Below are 18,447 nucleotides of genomic sequence, written 5' to 3'. Positions count from 1 at the left end.
TGTTCGTTTTTCCGAACAGTGGTCCTATAGGTGTTCACTTTGTTTACGTAATGTCAAACGCAGTTAGTTAAAGTTTATTTTATAGTGCGTCAATTACTATTGTTTCATGTGGACTGAATCTGTATTGAAGCTATCGTAAGTATCAGTTTCATGTCTTTTGATTACTTTGCTCTAAGTGTATCTATAGTGAATTCGATCTTCATGTTTAGAAATCAAGATGAATCGACTATACTATACTGGAGGAAGAGAAAGATGATGAAGAAACTTTAGCTATTCAACGGGCATCTGAAGTAAATGTGGTATATATTCCCCCTCCCGTTGATTTTAGGTATTAGACAACACTTTCCAGCTAGAGCTCACGATGAAAAATCAAGAAGATGAAGGCATTGTCACAAACCCACAATATTCATTTGTAAAAAATGAAATGTTTACGTACATCCCAAATGTTTTCAAGCTCTTGAACCACATAAATAATAAATTTTAATGAAATCATATGATTCAGGATTCATTGATTTGTTATCACACATTGGCCCACTGTTCGGAAAAACGAACAGTGAAATACTCGGTTGTGGAAAGTCGGAAAATTTTTTCTTCACCATTTTTTTCTTGATGAGAACAATACAAGCCTGTGTTGTGAAAATCGCGTTGGAGAAAAATCAGGATCTAGGTCCGGTCCATAATGGGTTAATCTAGCAACAAACAAGTCAGGTGACAGCGAGAGTTTCGTCGAAAGGCAAGCGAAATAAATAATAATAATAATAAAGTGTTATTTTTCAACATTTGTTTGAGTGCAAGTTGCAAACGTCATAACTTGCACACAAACTTTGATCAAAGATATTTTTTTTCGTTTCGGTGTTATTTACTTTTGCCACCCCCTCTGCTAACGTTGATAACCTTGGACATAAAAAAATTCGAAGTTTGTATCAGCCTAACTTTGTCAGGCTCTGATCCGGAAAATAATACATTAGACGAAGGCCGATCAGTGACTGTGTATGCGTGTTGAGAATAGGGATACCATCCGTCCCGATTTTGAGACCCGTTTGGAGCGTCCTGATTTATGTTTTATATTTTAGCATTTGTCCTGATTTTTCTGAATGATGCTGGATGTTCAGAAATGTTGAAGATTTTTCAGTACTTTTACTTGGACTCCGGATAGAAACGGACTCATTTCGACCTATTTTTTGTTTCTTTGGTTGAATTTTGACGAGAGAAATTGCCTAGTCGTTACAACCCTCAACTATCTGACTTTTGGGTCCTAAAAAAGCTATCCAGCTTTTTACGCACCATAATGGCGGTCGCTATAATACGTGTTCGTAATATGCGAACCTCTCTGCTTACGTCAGTTTTGGGATTTCTGAGGTATTAGCAACACAAATGTTATCAGATTTATTTCTCTTTTGACAAAATACGTGAAGACTTCAAATTGACGTGAGCAGAGTTGTCAAAAGGTTGGATGATTTAATACGAACTTTGCATTTTAGCGCCCGCCATTATGGCGCGTAAAAAGCTAAATACCTGTTTTCATATATCATTTGAAAAAGCCGCGTTTTCTGAGCAAAACGTGATTTTTGAAAAATGTTTATCGTTTTCCTTCGACTTTCAAATGAAATCTTAAATGACATTTCGCACACATACGGTATATGGGAGAACTGTCATTTAAGGTAAACGATAAACATTATTTAAAAACGATAAACGATAAACATTTTTTAAAAATCACGTTTTGCTCTGAAAATTGCACTCTTTCAACTGATATATAAAAAGCTGAAAACCGTGTAAAACTTTAGGACCCAATTTTTAACAGTTTACGTGCGCTGCATGTTTTAGGTATCTACTAACGCCTGATAAATCAAAGTTGCATAATTGGATCGTTCGAGAAATACTTTAAATAAATAAAAGAGTGTTTTGGCGTATTTTGAAGTGCAAATCTCAAATTACGTGTTTTATTTATAAATACCTCAAAAAAGAAAACACCTAATATAAAATTTGTACCGGAAGAAGTTGTCCTGATTTTCAACCCCGACCAAATGCTAACCCTAGTTGAGAATTAAAGGTAAATTTTTCAATTAGGGTAGTTTGGGGTAATTTGGACCCCTGGCGTGAAATGGACAGGTGCTTTATCTTGGAAAGTATTACATTTTTGGGTTCCATGTACTACTTCATCCTTTCCTTTAACTACTAAACCCTTACTAATATAAAAATTTCATGGTTTGCTGTGACAGATGAACCGCAGTGCCAATGTAAACAAAGAAAACATCAAAAGTTGATTTTGCTGTAAGTTTTACGCTCGTGTATTTAAGGTTTTTTGAGAACTTCTTCGATGTTTTCAGTCTAATGAGCTTTGCAGGCGTGTTTGTCTAGTAAAAGAGTACATTTTAATGAAAGATTGCGATAAGTTTGATCGAAAATAGTGGAAGGAATTGAGTTTTTAGAAAGGCGTCCTGTTTGGGGTAAAATGGACAGTTTTTTTTGGGGTGATATGGTCAGGCGAGTTTGAAGTAAATTCTTTTGTCGGACTGATGCCGCGAACGGATAGGCGGCGGTGTACAAACAATGAACTGTAAAAAGTGTTGCAGGCAATCTGGGACGATTTATCTGTACAAAAAGTGTTTTCAATGCCCCGCAGAGTGGCGGGTTTCTGAACAAAAGTTGGAAAAACCTAATTTTTTTCTAAAACGCTTGAAAATGACGTATAATGCCAATTTTTGGGTGCTGGACTAAGTCTGATGTCCAAAAATGTTGTTCCCCTAAAATGTCGTTAAACCTTTCTTATTATCAGATTTATTTTGTTGTTCAGATCATGTTCAACATTAGTATACTTGTTTTTCATCGAAAAACTTTATACCCGTATTTTTTTGTTTGGTGATAGTATGATCCATTTTGAATCAAAGTTGCCAAAAATCGGCAATCATTTTTCAAAAAAATGTAACTTTTGAGCCGTTTGACCGATTAAAAGATTTAATGGAAAATATAAGGAATTTGATAGGCCTTTCAAGGAAAAATAAGAAATCGTACGTCAACGTACATTCGTTATATATTCTCCCGTTTCGCAAATTTGGAAATAACGGATTTGAAACGACGATATGCAAATCGGGACCCAAAAATTCGGAAAAATACGGTTAATTTCATAAAGGCTGTTGATTATCCGATCATTCCGAACTGTTTCACGAGACTGTACGGTACACAAGAGTTCTGAAAAATAACATAAATTTTCCCTCAAAACGAAACTCGTTGATCCAAAATCAGATCAAAATTAAGGGAATTAGGTAATCGAAGTTAAGCTCAAAATTTTAATTTAGAACATAAAAATCATTGAAATTTCCTGACACAGCAACATTCAAAGTGCTGCCAAAAATTGGTATATCATCCGATTCTCATGAAACTTACATCACACATAAACTGACACACACATACACACACATAGACAGACACACACCATCACACACACATACACACGCACACAGTCACACACACTCACGCGCACACACGAACACACACGCACACAAACACACACACTCTCTCTATCTCTCTCTCACACACACACATGCACGCACACACACAAACGCGCGTGTGCGACACACGATCGCATACTCAGTTTCTAGTATGAATAATTGGAGAAGGGAAATTTGTTTGGCCACAGTAGCAATGCCACCACTGTGCAATGCCTAAGAATTGCAGTTATCATTCCGTATGCCTGATACCACCTTCTACTATGTATTAAGCAACTATTGATACTATAAAACTCCCATTTTTTACCCTGTCCACATCACCCCAAACACTGTCCATATTACCCCAATAGCTGTCCATTTTCAACCCAAACGATTTTTTTATGTCCGAAAATCATAATTTTTAGTTTCGTTTTTTTTTTTTGTTCTTTTGACCTCAATATCAAGGTTTTTTCGTGCAGAAACATAGAAAACAGATCAATATTACTATAGTACATTACGTTTATGGGATAGAAAAAACAGGTTACGAAATAACAGAAGTTTTTCTTAGGGGGTCCAAATTACCCCAAACTACCTTACAGCCTAATCAATGCGTGCGCTTCGACTAATGATAAACCCAGTGACGAGAAAGAGGAGTTCTATGCCCAAGATTCGATATCAAGATCGTCAGATGCAAATGCACAGGCCGGACAGGAAGACTTCTTCCACTGCAGCCAGAGGCATAACTTTCTGTAGCAGGTCGAAACTTTTTAACGTCTTAACGTCTTGTTGTCTGCAAGATCCGCATACGGTTGTTTGACGTATTTAAATTGAGGATAACAAGGAAGCATCGATATCACCAGCCATCCCGGTCCTGTGTGCGGATGCGAGGGACGAGTCAAAAAATAAACGTAAGACTTCAGGTGGTGGAGTTTTGATCGCAGTTCCCCGCCACTGTTGATCAGTGTTGCCCAATTTCGACACAGAAAAATGAAAATGATGCAACAGCAGTTTCACTCTAACTCTCTTAAAACTGATATTGAGTGTCACCTGTGTCAATTATCAGTCAATAATCATGTCAGTGATATCAATGATATATCTTAATTAATATCGAAATTATTTGATCTGAGTCAATCCCTTGCTTGAATTCAATGAAGAAGATAGGCACCTTCATCCTTCACCGCATAAACATCGCTAGAGCAACATAGCGTGTGCGAAATCACAGAAATGCTGCCAGTCAGCATTATCACTGTCAACTGATTAAAGCTGTAAGCAATTATCACCTTCAGCTCGTTCGTGTTGATACTGATATTCGTAGCTCTCAGTGACAACAGAGAATCTATCACTGACAGTGAAAATTTGCAACCCTGCTGTTGATGATGTGGTTAATTAGGTGTTTTCCATCTGCCCGGCGTTGTACGCGGATCCCGGCTCGTCTACCTTGCCACCAACTACTAATCAACCACCAACACTGTTCGATTGCTACAGCGAGACTGCGAGGCCTCGCCTTCATGGCAAAAATCTGCACTCAACTCGAAACAAAAGACTGCGTGTTGGAAATTCAGCTTCATTCTAGTTTGTCACACAATAGCGAGTGGAGTATAGCTGTTAGAGGTACGCGACATTAGAAAACGAGAGTTGCATACGAGTGCATATGAGAGAGAAAATTTTATTATGCATGGCCAAGCAAAATACCCAATGCTACCGGTGGTGCGATCATTAGCACTTGTAGCACACATTTCTAGCTGAAGATCATGGAATCGGTTCTTTTCAGAACTATAAATGCTTTAAGATAAGAGTTATGAGAATTTTCACAACTACTACTAGTGTGGAATAATCATTTTTACAATAACTGGGCATCAAAGATAAATGGTAGTGTTGCCAATGAGCAGTTTATCGCAGCAAGGTATGGGGTGTGGTAGCCCGTCGGATGTTAATGCGGTAGTGATTGACGAGGAAACACTTGAAGTAGTCAACGGATTTAGCAACCTGTGTTCACTACGACAATGTGGCCGCAAACTAGGCCTTCTACGAATTGCCTAACCAATAAGGTCCCGCAGCATGCAAACCCATATAAAACTTGAATTTTATAAAATACTGATTCTCCTGGTGGCCCTTTATGGCTATGAAGCATAGACACTGAAAGAGGCTTATCTGCGAATTCTTGGTATTGTAAGATCTTGCGTTCAAACTTTGGCGGCAAACCGAATAATGAAGGCTCACAAACCGGCCGATATAGTCAAGCGGATAAAAGACGTGAATATAATAGTTCCAGTGAGCTGACCATGTAGCAAGAATACCGGAGGAGCGATCAGCAAAGACTGTATATGTAGGAATCTCGATAAAGGCTGTCGACTTCCGGGTAGACCCCGCACTCGTTGGATGTCTGCTGTCGACGAGGGTGCCCACGTATTAGGTGTTACAGGCGATTGGGGGACAGCAGCCCAGGGCCGAGTAACATGGCGACGTATTCTGGATTCGGCCCTGGATCGATAACACTGGACGACAAAAGCGAATAAAAATTTTACCCTAAAGCTCGAAATACCTACAGCAGAGAGATTATAGCTTTTCAACCATTCCTGTCAATTTTGGTGCCCCAGCCATTATTCAAAACGCGTCAACTTACGTAAGAGTGTCGCATAGTATTTGCTCGCCGGGTTCGTCGCTTCAACGTTATGTTTACGAGAAAACTTATTTAAGTCTCTAAAAAAATGTTAGTGGCTGGGGGCACTAAAATTCACAGAAATTGCTAAAAACCTATAATCTTTCATTTTTTTTAGTTTGAGCTTTAGGGATGGAGGTTTATCCGGGAAAACATCCTCGTTCTCGTGCATGATCTACAGCAGCGGTTCTCAACCTGGGGTACGCGTAGGGGTAAGCGAAAGCCTCTAGGGCAGGGGTTCCTAACCTTTTTGGCTCCGCGGCCCCTTTTTCTAAACACGAAGAGCTCCGCGGCCCCCCAAAAAAATTTCAGATACAAGTTTTGCAGTACGAGGCTGCGTTCTTCAGTCTTATATCGTCTTGCAAGTCTAATTTGTATCACGTCTTGGTCCTAATACACAGAAGAGTTGAAAATCCGCTCTCATAGAGATATCTGGAAGAAATTTGAATCGCTTGTCAAATTTACCAAGAGCTTTGCGGCCCCCTTGTCGGCCGCGAACCCCCGGTTGGGAGCCACTGCTCTAGGCGGTACGCGGAAATAAAATCAGTAATGGCAGATAAAGCATTTTTTTATTATGCTCTTAAAACAGGGCTGTAGCAATTAAACAAACCATAGTTTAATTTGAAACCTGAACTAGACCTTTACAACATGATCTACCATTACTCTCTCCCACGCTGCGAGAACAAACCGAGCTAGGGGATACAATTAATTTGAAACATATCGCCAAAGGGTACGTGGACAAAAAAAGGTTGAGCCCTTGAAGGTGTTATGCCTCCCGCCCCGAATCATGTACTTAGGATCGCTGGTGACCGTTGACAACAACAACACCAGCAAGCCGTACGAAGCTGAAACTGTGCAAAACACTAGTTAGACCGGTGGTATTCTATGGGCTAGAGACGACAACACTGCTCTCAGAGGACCCCAGCGCCCTTGGCGTTTTCGAACGGAAGGTGCTGCGAACGATCTACGGTGGAGTACAGACTAAAGACGAAGAGTGGCGTAGAGGCTTGAACCACGCGCTGCTAGGAGAGATCCCCATTGCGCATCTGGTTAAAGTTAATTGATTGCGATGGGCCATTGCACACGTCGCAAGGATGCCGGACGACAACCCGGTTATAACGTTTATTTTCAGTAACCCCTTCGGCACCAGAAACAGAGAAGCACAGCGATGGCTTGATCAGATTGAAAGTGACCTAGGTACGAGTGATAAGACGCCTGGGAGCATGGCGTCATACAGACCAGAAACGAGTGGAATGGAGACGACTTCTTGATACAGCATGAACCACTCCGGCTCTAGCCTGCTAGGTAAGTATGAGCATTAGGGCCTCACCTGTGTTGACCAGTGTAATGATTCTGTCGCCGCAAAAGTGAAGTAAGTATGGAAGTATCCGGAATCTGGATGATGCTGAGATCGTTATTGAAAACAAACTTTCACGAACAAATTTCAAACTATTTCTTGATGGAATAGTTCACAGTTATCAACGTTCACCTAGAAACTAGTAATAAAGTGTATACACGAGAATGATGATTGTTCTGTGTCAAAGCTCATAACCATTGCTTACATGTCAAAATTATGCGCATGATAAATATAGAAATGGACTTCTTCTTTTTGTTGTTGAAAAACTGACAATTTTAATATCAATGCTATTCAACATTGAAACTGAATGAGCCTGCAGGGTATAACAGGTATAACAGCGGTAGCGTAACGGTTTTACACAAACTGAATCCTACACGATTAAAGTCCAAACGTGCAAGATGAAATTGATGAAATTCGTACCCGTAAGTATAGGAAGAAAAACCTTACCGCATAAGCGTGGAGAATGTTCCGTCTATACAACGCGTAAAAAACTTATACCTACACACAAAATATACTTTCTCTATTTCATCGACAAAAGTTGTCAGTTATATCAGAATAAAGTATTGAAATTCATCGCGTACATTGACTGCACAAAACGAAACTAGTAACATCCTTGGCACTTACTAATTAAACCGCATACACCGGTCCAGCGAGAAATAGACGCCGCGCCACGCTACACTCCGACAGATAGCGAAACAACAAACTCACCACACTAAGAAATCATCAATTCCTAATCCGCCTTATTTTGGCCGGGAACAAATCCGAAAATAAATCCGAAGGAGGCACCACACCTGCTGAGACAGGTTTGCGAAAGTATTGCGAATTGTGCTGCACTCCACACTAGAGGCTGCTGGTAATAAGAGCCACCGATTGGCACTCTGATTGAGTTTGGTATCAAAACAACAATCAATCACATTTCGCAGTGCACTTGTTGTATGCCCGTGCTGCAGCAGAAAGTACCTACTTGACGCCTCTGTTCGTTTCTGGCCCCACTACCAAGGTCAATCACACAGTCGTAAAACCACCATCAACAAGCCCGACACCGATGTCCGCTCAGGTTCACTGTTACCGTCTGCCGTCGTCCGATATGGACCGCGTATCTTTGCCCGCGACGAGATTAGATTCCAAAAGTAAGCAATGTTCGCTGAAAGAGCACCAATTGCTCCACTGGTAAGTAGCTTTCATTATTTATTAAACAACACCACATCGTCTAAGCCGTCGTCGTTGTCGTCGTCGTCACTGTCTTCCTTGTTGGTCGCGAGCTATCACTGACTCCGGCTACACAACTGCCGCTCAGGCTCACACAGTCAGGCGGCACTCTTTTTGTGTGGTTGGCACACGTCTCTGATACGGCAAAGATTTCCGATGCTGAGATCGTGCTCCAGTTGGTATTAAAAAACTTCCGGTGTATCGTGTGATTACCGATTACCAGCTGGCACTTAGAACCGCAATTGAGGTGGTTGGCTCAAAGATGGGGTTAAAGCAGGTGCAGTTTGATATGATGCCGTTTATGGACGTTGGATAATACCGAACTTAGTACCATTCCTCCGAGCAGTAAGAAACATTACGCACAATAGCACTCGCGTGATCCACGTGCTTTTTAATAGCACCACTGCTTCTCACTCTCTCGCGCGCGTTATACACGACATTGGTATGCGGGAACAGCGCGGTCTGTTCCATTCCACCGTGAGTACGGTTGGAGCTGTCAATACGTTGGTGTTAGTCCGACGGAGGCGCGATATATTTCGCGCGTCAACTATACTGGGAAGTAGGTTGAAAAATTGACGATTGGATAGCAATCTTCAGAGATTTCGACTGGACTTTTCAATAAAACATGGAAACTACAAATTGCCGGGACATATTGTTCAAGCAAAATGTAACATTTTTAATTCCAAAGTACTATCATGAAAACAACAGTTAACTGTCATTGAAACAATAGTTAAGTTTCGACGAAAGTTGTGTTCATTTACAGGTCTAATTCAATAATTAATATTTGAAGTCAGAAATATATATAGAAAGGTCTTTGCATAAACACAGGAATAACATAATAATACGCAAGATATGACGGAATTTTTTTGGCTTAACACAATTCAAGCTCTTTGTAATATTCGCTCTAGGAAGTCACTCTTATACAATTTGCAGTCCAAAACAGTACGAGATAGTGCTCCGTTGATGGGATTTCGGCTTTCGCATTGTGTCTGTAATATACTATAAGTAGCACTTAAGTAGCATTTTAGACATGTTAAATACAATGTTATTGGAACTCACTAGTGTATAAAATTAAACTTTGCCGGTGAGCTTTACAATAAATGTTACATCAATAGCTTTCCTTGAAAAGACCAAAACTTCAGGCCGAAACTTCGAACACTAGTTTTCTCTTTTTAAAGTGTTCTCGAAGAATACATTTCCTTTTTTTACTATGTTCAAATTCTACACATGGCTTTATCTAATATATATTGTTTATAGTATTCTTTACTGTTTTATTTTCAAATAATAGCACCGATAAAATCTATGCAGGGATTGTACAAGAACCCCAAATAAGGTGTTTGAATAAAGACACGCAATTTATCGAAACAAATGATAGTGTTGAAAAACATTGTTTTCTCTCTCTTTTATCAGTTTTTTAGAATTTTTTCGATAAAAGCACAGAGAAAGGTTCGCCCATTCACTCATCGATATGTCAAGCTTAAGTCAGTTAAAACCTGGACGCAAAAAATGTTCAGTACACTAAAAAAAAAGCGTCAAAAAAGAATTCCGATTTGATTTTGATGAATTCTCCTAATACCACTAATCATATTTCGGACACTCTATTGACACTAACCTGAGCGGCCAATCCGCCCCACCATTTGAACTCTTTGTAACATTTGCACTGTGACGATTATGGACGTTCATCAAGGTCGCATCCCAAGTCATCGTTTTACTTTTCTTCAACCTCTGTTAGACAATTGCCTAATATTTATCAAATAGACAAAAGTGGGGAAGTTGGATGGATTACCGTCCTTTTCGAAGAAATCCACCCCGTTGTCTCGATACTACTGTAGCAGAATTTCTTCGCTGTAGTGGCAGTTCAAAACTTCCGGGCATGTTTTTGGTTACTAAATTTTGCTCCAGTGTCCTGTTTGGTTCCTTACTAGTTCGAAAAGATCGAGTTCCTCCTCGCGAATTTTAAAATCCCAAATGGTGTCGGAAGTCGTTTCCTGATCTCTAGACATAATCCCAGGTTCTGAAAATACCCATATTGAATGATATGCGACGTTGTATTATCTAATTGTTTCTACGGCCACTACACGCCCCGATGAAATCTGTTCCGGAAGGACCATTTTGAGGGTATATCACCATAACACCCAAAACCATTAACATGGCCTGTGGAAGTAAGTTTTTGAACTTTGAACCGAGATTTTGTTCAAACATTCATAAAATTTCTCAGTTTCACAAACACATTCCCAAAAACCGGATTGTCGAAACCGGAATTCTTTCGGAACACCGCTGACACAGATTTCAAAGTAGAAAAGCTACTGAATTTGTTGGTGCTAAAATGATCGAAATCGGATGATTGTCAAAGTTACAAAAATTCAATTTGTGGGTGTCCGGGGTACCGGGTCGGGCATGTAAGGGGGAAAAAAGTTCAACTTCTCCCCATTGACCCCCCCCCCCTTGTTACTTGAGCTTGAGCTTGACAACAGCACATTCCGTAGTTGCTTCTCCGTGATCGATCTGAGCTAGTGAAGTTGCACAGAGAACCACGTTTATAGAAACTTGGAATTAGTTTACCATCTTCAATGTACAACAATGCAGTGGCTACCGCTTTGTAAAGATCGGTAACGGCGCCGGCCACGTCCTTACGGTCGTTAGGGTGATGAAGGATATTGTAAGAAAGGGTGTGTAACAGCCTCTGCACCTCCACGACTGCGACGGAAAAGAAGGGTTGTGTTACCGTGGTGAGTGACGAAATCGAACAATGTTGCGTGTGACGTTTGCCCATTACGAAGGCAAAAGATGATTATCTTTCTTTTCAACTTTTCAAAAATTTGCCTTCGAATTTCGGTTAGCAGTAGGGTTTAAAAGCTTCGTCTCGGAAGAAATTCTAATGCGATATTTCAGCTCAATCGGACTTCGGACTGTGAAGCGTCAAAGCGGTCAAAGTTGTACTTTTTTGATCGATGAAAAAATGCACAGGAATTGTCGATATGAAATTGTCAAAATCGATTTTCTTATTCCAAGGGGTTTAGAAAAGCATTAAACTTCGAGATCAGATGTTGTCTAAAAAAATCTCAAAAAAAAAACAGATCAGAAAGATCAGCACCAGATCTCGAAGATTCATGCTTTTCTAAGATAGGGTAAGAAACGGGTAAGCAGTGATGCCTATTTTAATCAGTCAAAAAAAACGGGCCTCAAACTCTCGAATTTTGATCAATATCAGTTTTAATGACGTGATCGAAAACTCTAATTAACTGATTTTGCTGTCTTACGAATATATAAAATACTGCTAAACACAAAAAAATCTTTGAAAAAACATCAACCAAAATGGCAGCCCTTTAGACGCCATTCGGGAGCTAAAAAAAGCCTGCAAAGCAGATGCAAACTGCCTAAAATAGGTTCGGGGTGATTGGAATAGTATCTCTCGATCGGAAACTTCATTTTATTATTGTAAAAGTTTGCTTAATCACTTTTACAATCTGATCCCGATTGCAATGGCTAAGTTAATCTTCAAGACATTTGACAGAGACTTAAATACATAAGTTCTCGCATATGCTGAGGAAATAACGAACGCTCGGAGTCAACTGCTAGATTGAAAAAAATCTACTTAAACCTAATCCTCTCAAACCCCAATTCTTTTCTCCGATTTTTCTTTATGTCATTCTCTAGCTTTTTAATTCTTGGCTTCGTTTCTGTCCCCTGTACTTACCATGGCAGAAAACTTTATCGCCGCTCTTCTTTTTTTGTCGCCTACTTATTTCGCGAACGTCATAGTTTCTTTCTTTTTTATTCCGGTAAAGGAATAATATCTAGAAAATATCCCTTTTCAGACAACACAACATACTCTGGTATCTCTTCAATTGTCGAATAGCCAATGCAACAGATACCTACCGCTAAACGAAATTCGACAAATCGATTTCTATTGGCACCCTACTGTTCATGTTATGCAATAAACAACAATTCAAATGTTGTTCTCAAATTGACAATTGATTGAATTACGCAACGGTTTATTCAAATAGCACGCGCGTGGCACGGTAAGCGGTATCGCAAAATAGCAAAAAACATTTTATCTCTTACGTTGTTCTCTCCTATTCTCTCCCTCCAATATTCTCTCGCACACATATATCTACTGCACCGTAATCCTTATTGCAAGTGAGTGATGTGAGCCCGCCAAACCACTGTTTTTCTAATCCCGTTGTGCTACATAATAGTCATAGTTTTAGGTTGGTCTCTCTTGCAAAACATATCAGGTAAAAATAACGGTCATAGGCAAACTTTATGAAATCGTGCACAAAAAGCCATGATTTTTCAAGAAATTTTTTGCGGATAATCTATGTACAATTAAAATTTGAAGAAATCGGTGTACATAGCGTATGTTTGTATCATTTGCAGTGTTAATTTGAACGTCTTAAAATTTACTAGATATATGTCTACCGATGCCAGAATAGGAGTATGTTGAGTTCTGTTTAAAGCTCAAAGTAAAGTGAAAATCTTATACAAAATATTCGTTGTGAAACACATAAAACTAGTTACAAAAATCAGCGAAATCAGACATTCTGGAGTAACAATATCGCACGCTTAGCCTTGGGGCTAATAGCGGTCTCGATCAACTAGATTAGTTGAGAGAATTCGTTATCGATATTGTTTTCGGCACAGTCGAGAAAATTTCCAGCTCGAAAAGATCCTCGACTCGATCGGGAATCGAACCCGGTATCACAACCGTGTGGGAGAGCTAGCCGACCGACATCGCTTACCACAGAGCCACGAGGACCACTAGAGAGAGACATTCTGGAGTGCACCTAATAAAAAACGCAATAGCTAGTGAGAAGTTTACACAAATTTTTCGGACCTGAGCAGTAAACTGGGACACGGTTATATAGGAAAAATGCGATGGTGTTATTTTTTCGCTCCCATGCACTTTTCGTGTTCCTTATGGGTCCCGTAACAACTGTGTAACTTTTCAGTTCGATCGTTGAAACGCCCGTTTTGCGCCCGATTTTTTAAGCTTTCATACGATTTTATATGGGAAAATCCACTTTTTCAAAACTTATTCTCTAGAGATGTCCAGTTGGCTGTTAAAAATATATCAATACATGATATTTGTAGGAAATTTTTCTGGGAAAAACTCTTCTGAAGACCGCAAGGCGCTACCTTGCTTATGAAAAAAGATATTCACCCCAGACTGATTGAATATCTGACGAACGGCTCACCATTGAATTTTACTAGCAATACTGCTACAGCATGCTGCTGTTGCAAATTCAACCATGTGATAAGAAATGATATCGCTTAAATTTAACTTGGAGGCTTCCCCGAAGATACTATGAGCAAAAATCACACTTTGAAAATTAATTCCACGCGAAATTATTTCTCATTCTTAAGCAAGTTTGCAATAGCAGAATGCTGTACCAGTGTTGCTGGAAAATTTCAATGGTGAGCCGTCCGTCAGACATTCAATCAGTTTGGGGTGAATAGCTGTTTCTACAAGCATCGTAGCGCTTTACGGTCTTCAAAAGAGTTTTTCCCAGGAAAATTTCCTACAAATATCATGTATTGATATATTTTTAACAGCCAACTGGACATCTCTAGAGAATAAGTTTTGAAAAAGTGGATTTTCCCATATAAAAACGTATGGAAACTTCAAAAATCGGGCGCAGATCGGGCGTTTCACCGATCGATATGAAAAGTTACACAGTTGTTACGGGACCCATAAGGAACACGAAAAGTGCATGGGAGCCAACATTTATTTTTTGTCCCACTCTACTGAGCAGTTCCACAAAAAATGTCCCAGTTTCAATATTAAATATTATACTTTGTATATTATTTTAACTGTCATTTTTTATTTAGCTGAAACTTTGCATAGGCGTTTCTATGGGCATAAGATATGCCATTATTAATTTTAGAATATTAAAAAAAAGAACAATTCACTCTGAAAAAAAAAATTTTTTTTCGAAAAAAAAAAGTTAAAAGAAGAATTAATAATTAATTATCTAAAAAAGCTCATTTTTTAAAATCTGATTTTTTTTAACACCTCGGAAGAACGACCCGGTCTGGGTAACCAAGGCCGAATTAATGTGCTGAGAAGGGGGGGGGGCGCTGTAGATATTTTCGTAAGGACTTTTGGCCGCATTTTTCGGACGCTACCCGATCCGATGTAGAATAATACTCACAAGAATTTTCAATACACCTTTTACGACACTGACAGCGCTTTTTGGGCAACCAAATTTTTTTCCATCGGGTTCAAAACTGAGCAATCCTTGTTCATGTAGAAAGGGAAATGGGATACGCAAGAGGAGACCGTTCGAATCCGCCTGATCAAGCTTGATTGCATTCAACGCATATCTTGCTACGAAGCCAACAAAATAGTTTCACGTTGATGTTTCTTCAGAAGTGGTTAAACAAATGAAACGGAAGACATGCAGGAAAATGATTTTGCCAGTGTGAAGCCTAATTTCACCGTTAGTCTTTTTACCCTGTGATTTGAATGTTTCGTCTCTTCCCCGTTTTTTACGGTAACTAGAGCCACCCTGGGACACTTGTTAGTCAGACTGTATAGGTGAGTCCTTTGACACTTCTACAAAAAAATCTTGGTGCGGGTTTCATAGAGATGAGTCATCGGGTTATAATAACGTAAAATGTTAGTCCAAGGAAGGAAGAAATGTCACCAATTACCTGAGGATTCGGAGCAATTTGGCTACTAACAGATTAAAAGAAATGGAACTAGTGACCGAGCGGGGGAGGAAAGTTTTTCTGGCATTAGAAGACGTCCAAACTGAAAATTTTTGCAGAAAATCCTCACAAGAAAAAAGAACAGGTCTTGCAAGGTAAGATTCCGATTAAAAAGAACATTCTTTGAGTATCGTTCAAAGCAATAAATAAAAACATAATTGATGCTGCCAAAGTATAAAAATGCGTAAATGAATAATGAAACCGAACTTAATTTAAAAAATAAAAAATGCTTCTGTGCATTTCGGAACTTTTTCATGAGAAAAAACAATTAAGGTCAAAAGCATTTAAGAAGGGAAAACATGTACCTATATTATTAAATTCAAAAAATATAATTATTTAAATCGAAAGAATTTAAAATCTGAAAAAAATGCTAAACAAGTTTTCTAAAGTTAGTAACATTTTAGTTACTTTTGTTTTTATATATTCCGTCATTCCTCAGCACTTGTGCTGTGAGCAAAAAAAAAAATCCTCAGCACATTTTTTTTAATCGGTTACACGTTTATCTATAGCTTCGAAAATAGTAGGAAAAATTCACAACTATTCCACTGATACTCATAACAACAGTTTGCCTTTGTTTTGATAAATGCAACATAAACAAGAAAGCAAGATTCAGTTCATACCACGCTTTTGCGAAAATTGAACATTGAATCACTTTTATCAAATTTCGAATTGAAATTTCTAAATTTATCGTTTTGCACGTTATGCTGAAATGTTAGAAAAAAATATCAAAAACATCAAGTGAATTGGGAGATGACAAGTAGCAATCGTTAGTAGAAACAATGTGGAAATCAAAAATACGTACCTATGTTATTTCAATTTACAAAACTTATATTTCATCACCGTTCGCAATAATTTTTTGTGATAACCACGAGAAAGCAAGAAAAAAAAAATTAAATTACGCTCTCAGAATATCGTGACTTATCTATGAAAAGTCAAAGTGTGAAACATTGAGTACTCTATCGCTTAAATCAAGTACATCACCGGCATTCTTTTGATCGAACTAAATTTCCGCCTCTGGCAAAAAAAAATGCGCACTTTCCACAACCAGATTCTAAGCTGGCCCACTGACTATTGCACTACGCACTTCATTGCGCCAGCACGTGCCTAGAAAAACTGAGTCGGAAAAATCATCCAAGTTACAGTTGCTCTTCTGCCTGCCGGGTCGGGAAAAGATTTTCCACCACGCGCCTTTTCTGTTGCCCCTATTCTTGTGACTGGCTTGGTACTGACAGAACTATTTTTTTTCTGCTCCTATTTTCCGCCACACACTATTTACTCCACGCTTCCATTTTGTTTGTGAGAAAAACTAGCATCGTTAATATTATATGAATAGATCCAAAAAAGATGCAGTGGTTATGCGATAGGGAGAAAGTGTGCGCGTGAAAACCTGCACGAAAGAAAAAAAACACAAAAACTGCTCTAATATCATGCATCTTGGGAAGCCGCTAAGCTCTAGACCAGGCAATCCAGGAGAACGACCAGAGCGCAATAAAAATATACAAACTGTTTAGGCGGCCAGAACGGCATATGTGTCAGAAGGAAAATATTGAACCGACAGTTAGCAATAAAAACTAGTTCGGAAATGCTTTCAACCAAAACTCGGAATACCTGATCCTATTTTTCTTTGCAATTTTCAGTTTTTATTTCGAAAAAACACAATACGAATCCGGTGCGATCACAAAACCTTCCCGATGACCTGGTAAAAATTGCGCTGCAAAAATTGCATCCATTTGGTTTGCGTATGCATTGCGAGCGCAGCTCAGCCGAGAAAAAATAACAAATCCGCTTAAAACAAATAAATGATTTTTCGTTAAAATAGTAAAGCAGCGAAAAAGAAGTCTGTTTTCGCGCCCGTTCGTGCTTGCCTATGGGATGCACGTAGTGCACAAAATGTGTATTAAATTTGAAATTTTATGACTGCGAACCGGGCGAGAACCGAAGGCCACTATTAGTAGGGGGTATAGTGCATTCCTGTCTCGTCCCAACTGATCTTGTGGACTTTGGGGAAAGCCGTGTTGAAAGATTTTTTTTTCCGGGAAGAAAATAAAGTATGAAATGATAAAGTTGGGCAACAGTAGGAAATAAAAGTATGTTAGTAATCATACCTTCAATTTACTTAACACAATCGGATAGAATCGTTACGAGGTTATAGCTTGGTAATTCGCATTCATTAATGCCCAAAGGCGTGTTATTATGACAGCATGAATCGAACTGTGCTGTCATTACCTATAAATCTGCAATATTATTTAATGAACATTCAGATTCAAAAAAGCGAACAAACGGATAAATTACATAATCGACCGTTTTCTTTTAGGTAAGACGTTTATGGCGCCGATACGATGCGATAAGTGATGGATCTTCGGTGGAGGTCTCTTAAATATCAACAGCCAGTATTAAGACGTTGTTGTTGGCTGCCGCTTACTTCCGCTGAGCGTCCGCTACTAGTGCAGCCGAGTGTTTACGCGTTTTGATCAGTGCTAGTTGAAGTGGACACAAAGGGAAGCTTGAACGGATTAAACTCTCGTAATCGATAATGTAATAGGCACACAACAATAGCTACTAGTCTGATGAAGTAACATTCGAATAAAACCGTAGAAGCCTTACCTGTGCAGACGATCGGAGCAATCATCCCTGATTCGCCGTAAACTTCTCTCTACCCTTTTGATGATAGTAGCAGTTACACTGCCAATAACTTTTGAAAATAATAAAAACTTTGGTAAGCTTACGACTCCATCATAATAAAAGGTATTCATGTAGCGCTTCGTTTGTGCATAAATATGCAGCCGTAAAAATACTCAATTACATTGACCTATAATGGAAGGTGCAGAGGCCGGTCCATATCTGACAACCTTATCATTCATAGTAAATAAAGCATAAGTAGCTTGACTGATGTTAATGTTTGAAGCATCTTAGACAAAATATTATACAAATTTGATTTTGATAAATGAACTTGTTCGCATTTTACCTTGGGATTGAATATATCATGAAGCAAATTTCAATATTGTTGCATAAATAAGTTAAGCTTAGTTCTGACTGTACATATCAATGGTTGCTACTCCGTGATGGGTCCGAGCCACTCAAGA

General features: G+C 39.0%; 1 protein-coding gene and 1 long non-coding RNA gene across 9 annotated transcripts in view; both read right to left on the bottom strand.

Moving 5' to 3' along the window:
* The window catches only part of LOC129723798 (peroxisomal targeting signal 2 receptor), a 216,508-nt gene that overhangs the window by 3,902 nt on the left and 194,159 nt on the right, over positions 1-18,447 (bottom strand). The window contains exons 1-2 of one of the 8 annotated variants that reach the window (XM_055678238.1): positions 16,320-16,547; positions 16,167-16,189 (exon numbers count right to left, since the gene is read on the bottom strand). The exons of 5 other annotated variants lie outside the window; for them this stretch is intronic. The gene's annotated coding sequence lies outside the window, so the exon portion shown is untranslated. Of the gene's footprint in view, positions 1-8,065; positions 8,739-16,166; positions 16,190-16,319; positions 16,548-18,447 lie in introns of those variants that run through there. 2 more of the 8 variants (XM_055678239.1, XM_055678234.1) reach the window with 2 other exon arrangements.
* On the bottom strand, positions 17,469-18,011 carry LOC129723803 (uncharacterized). Its single transcript, XR_008727819.1, has 2 exons — positions 17,657-18,011; positions 17,469-17,598 (listed from the first exon to the last, which is right to left on the bottom strand). It is a non-coding gene; the product is annotated as an uncharacterized LOC129723803 (long non-coding RNA).

The sequence above is a fragment of the Wyeomyia smithii genome, chromosome 2 (assembly GCF_029784165.1).
Source record: "Wyeomyia smithii strain HCP4-BCI-WySm-NY-G18 chromosome 2, ASM2978416v1, whole genome shotgun sequence".
Lineage (NCBI taxonomy): Eukaryota > Metazoa > Arthropoda > Insecta > Diptera > Culicidae > Wyeomyia > Wyeomyia smithii.
Note: the sequence above shows the minus strand (reverse complement) of the source record. Positions and strands in the feature narration are given on the sequence as shown.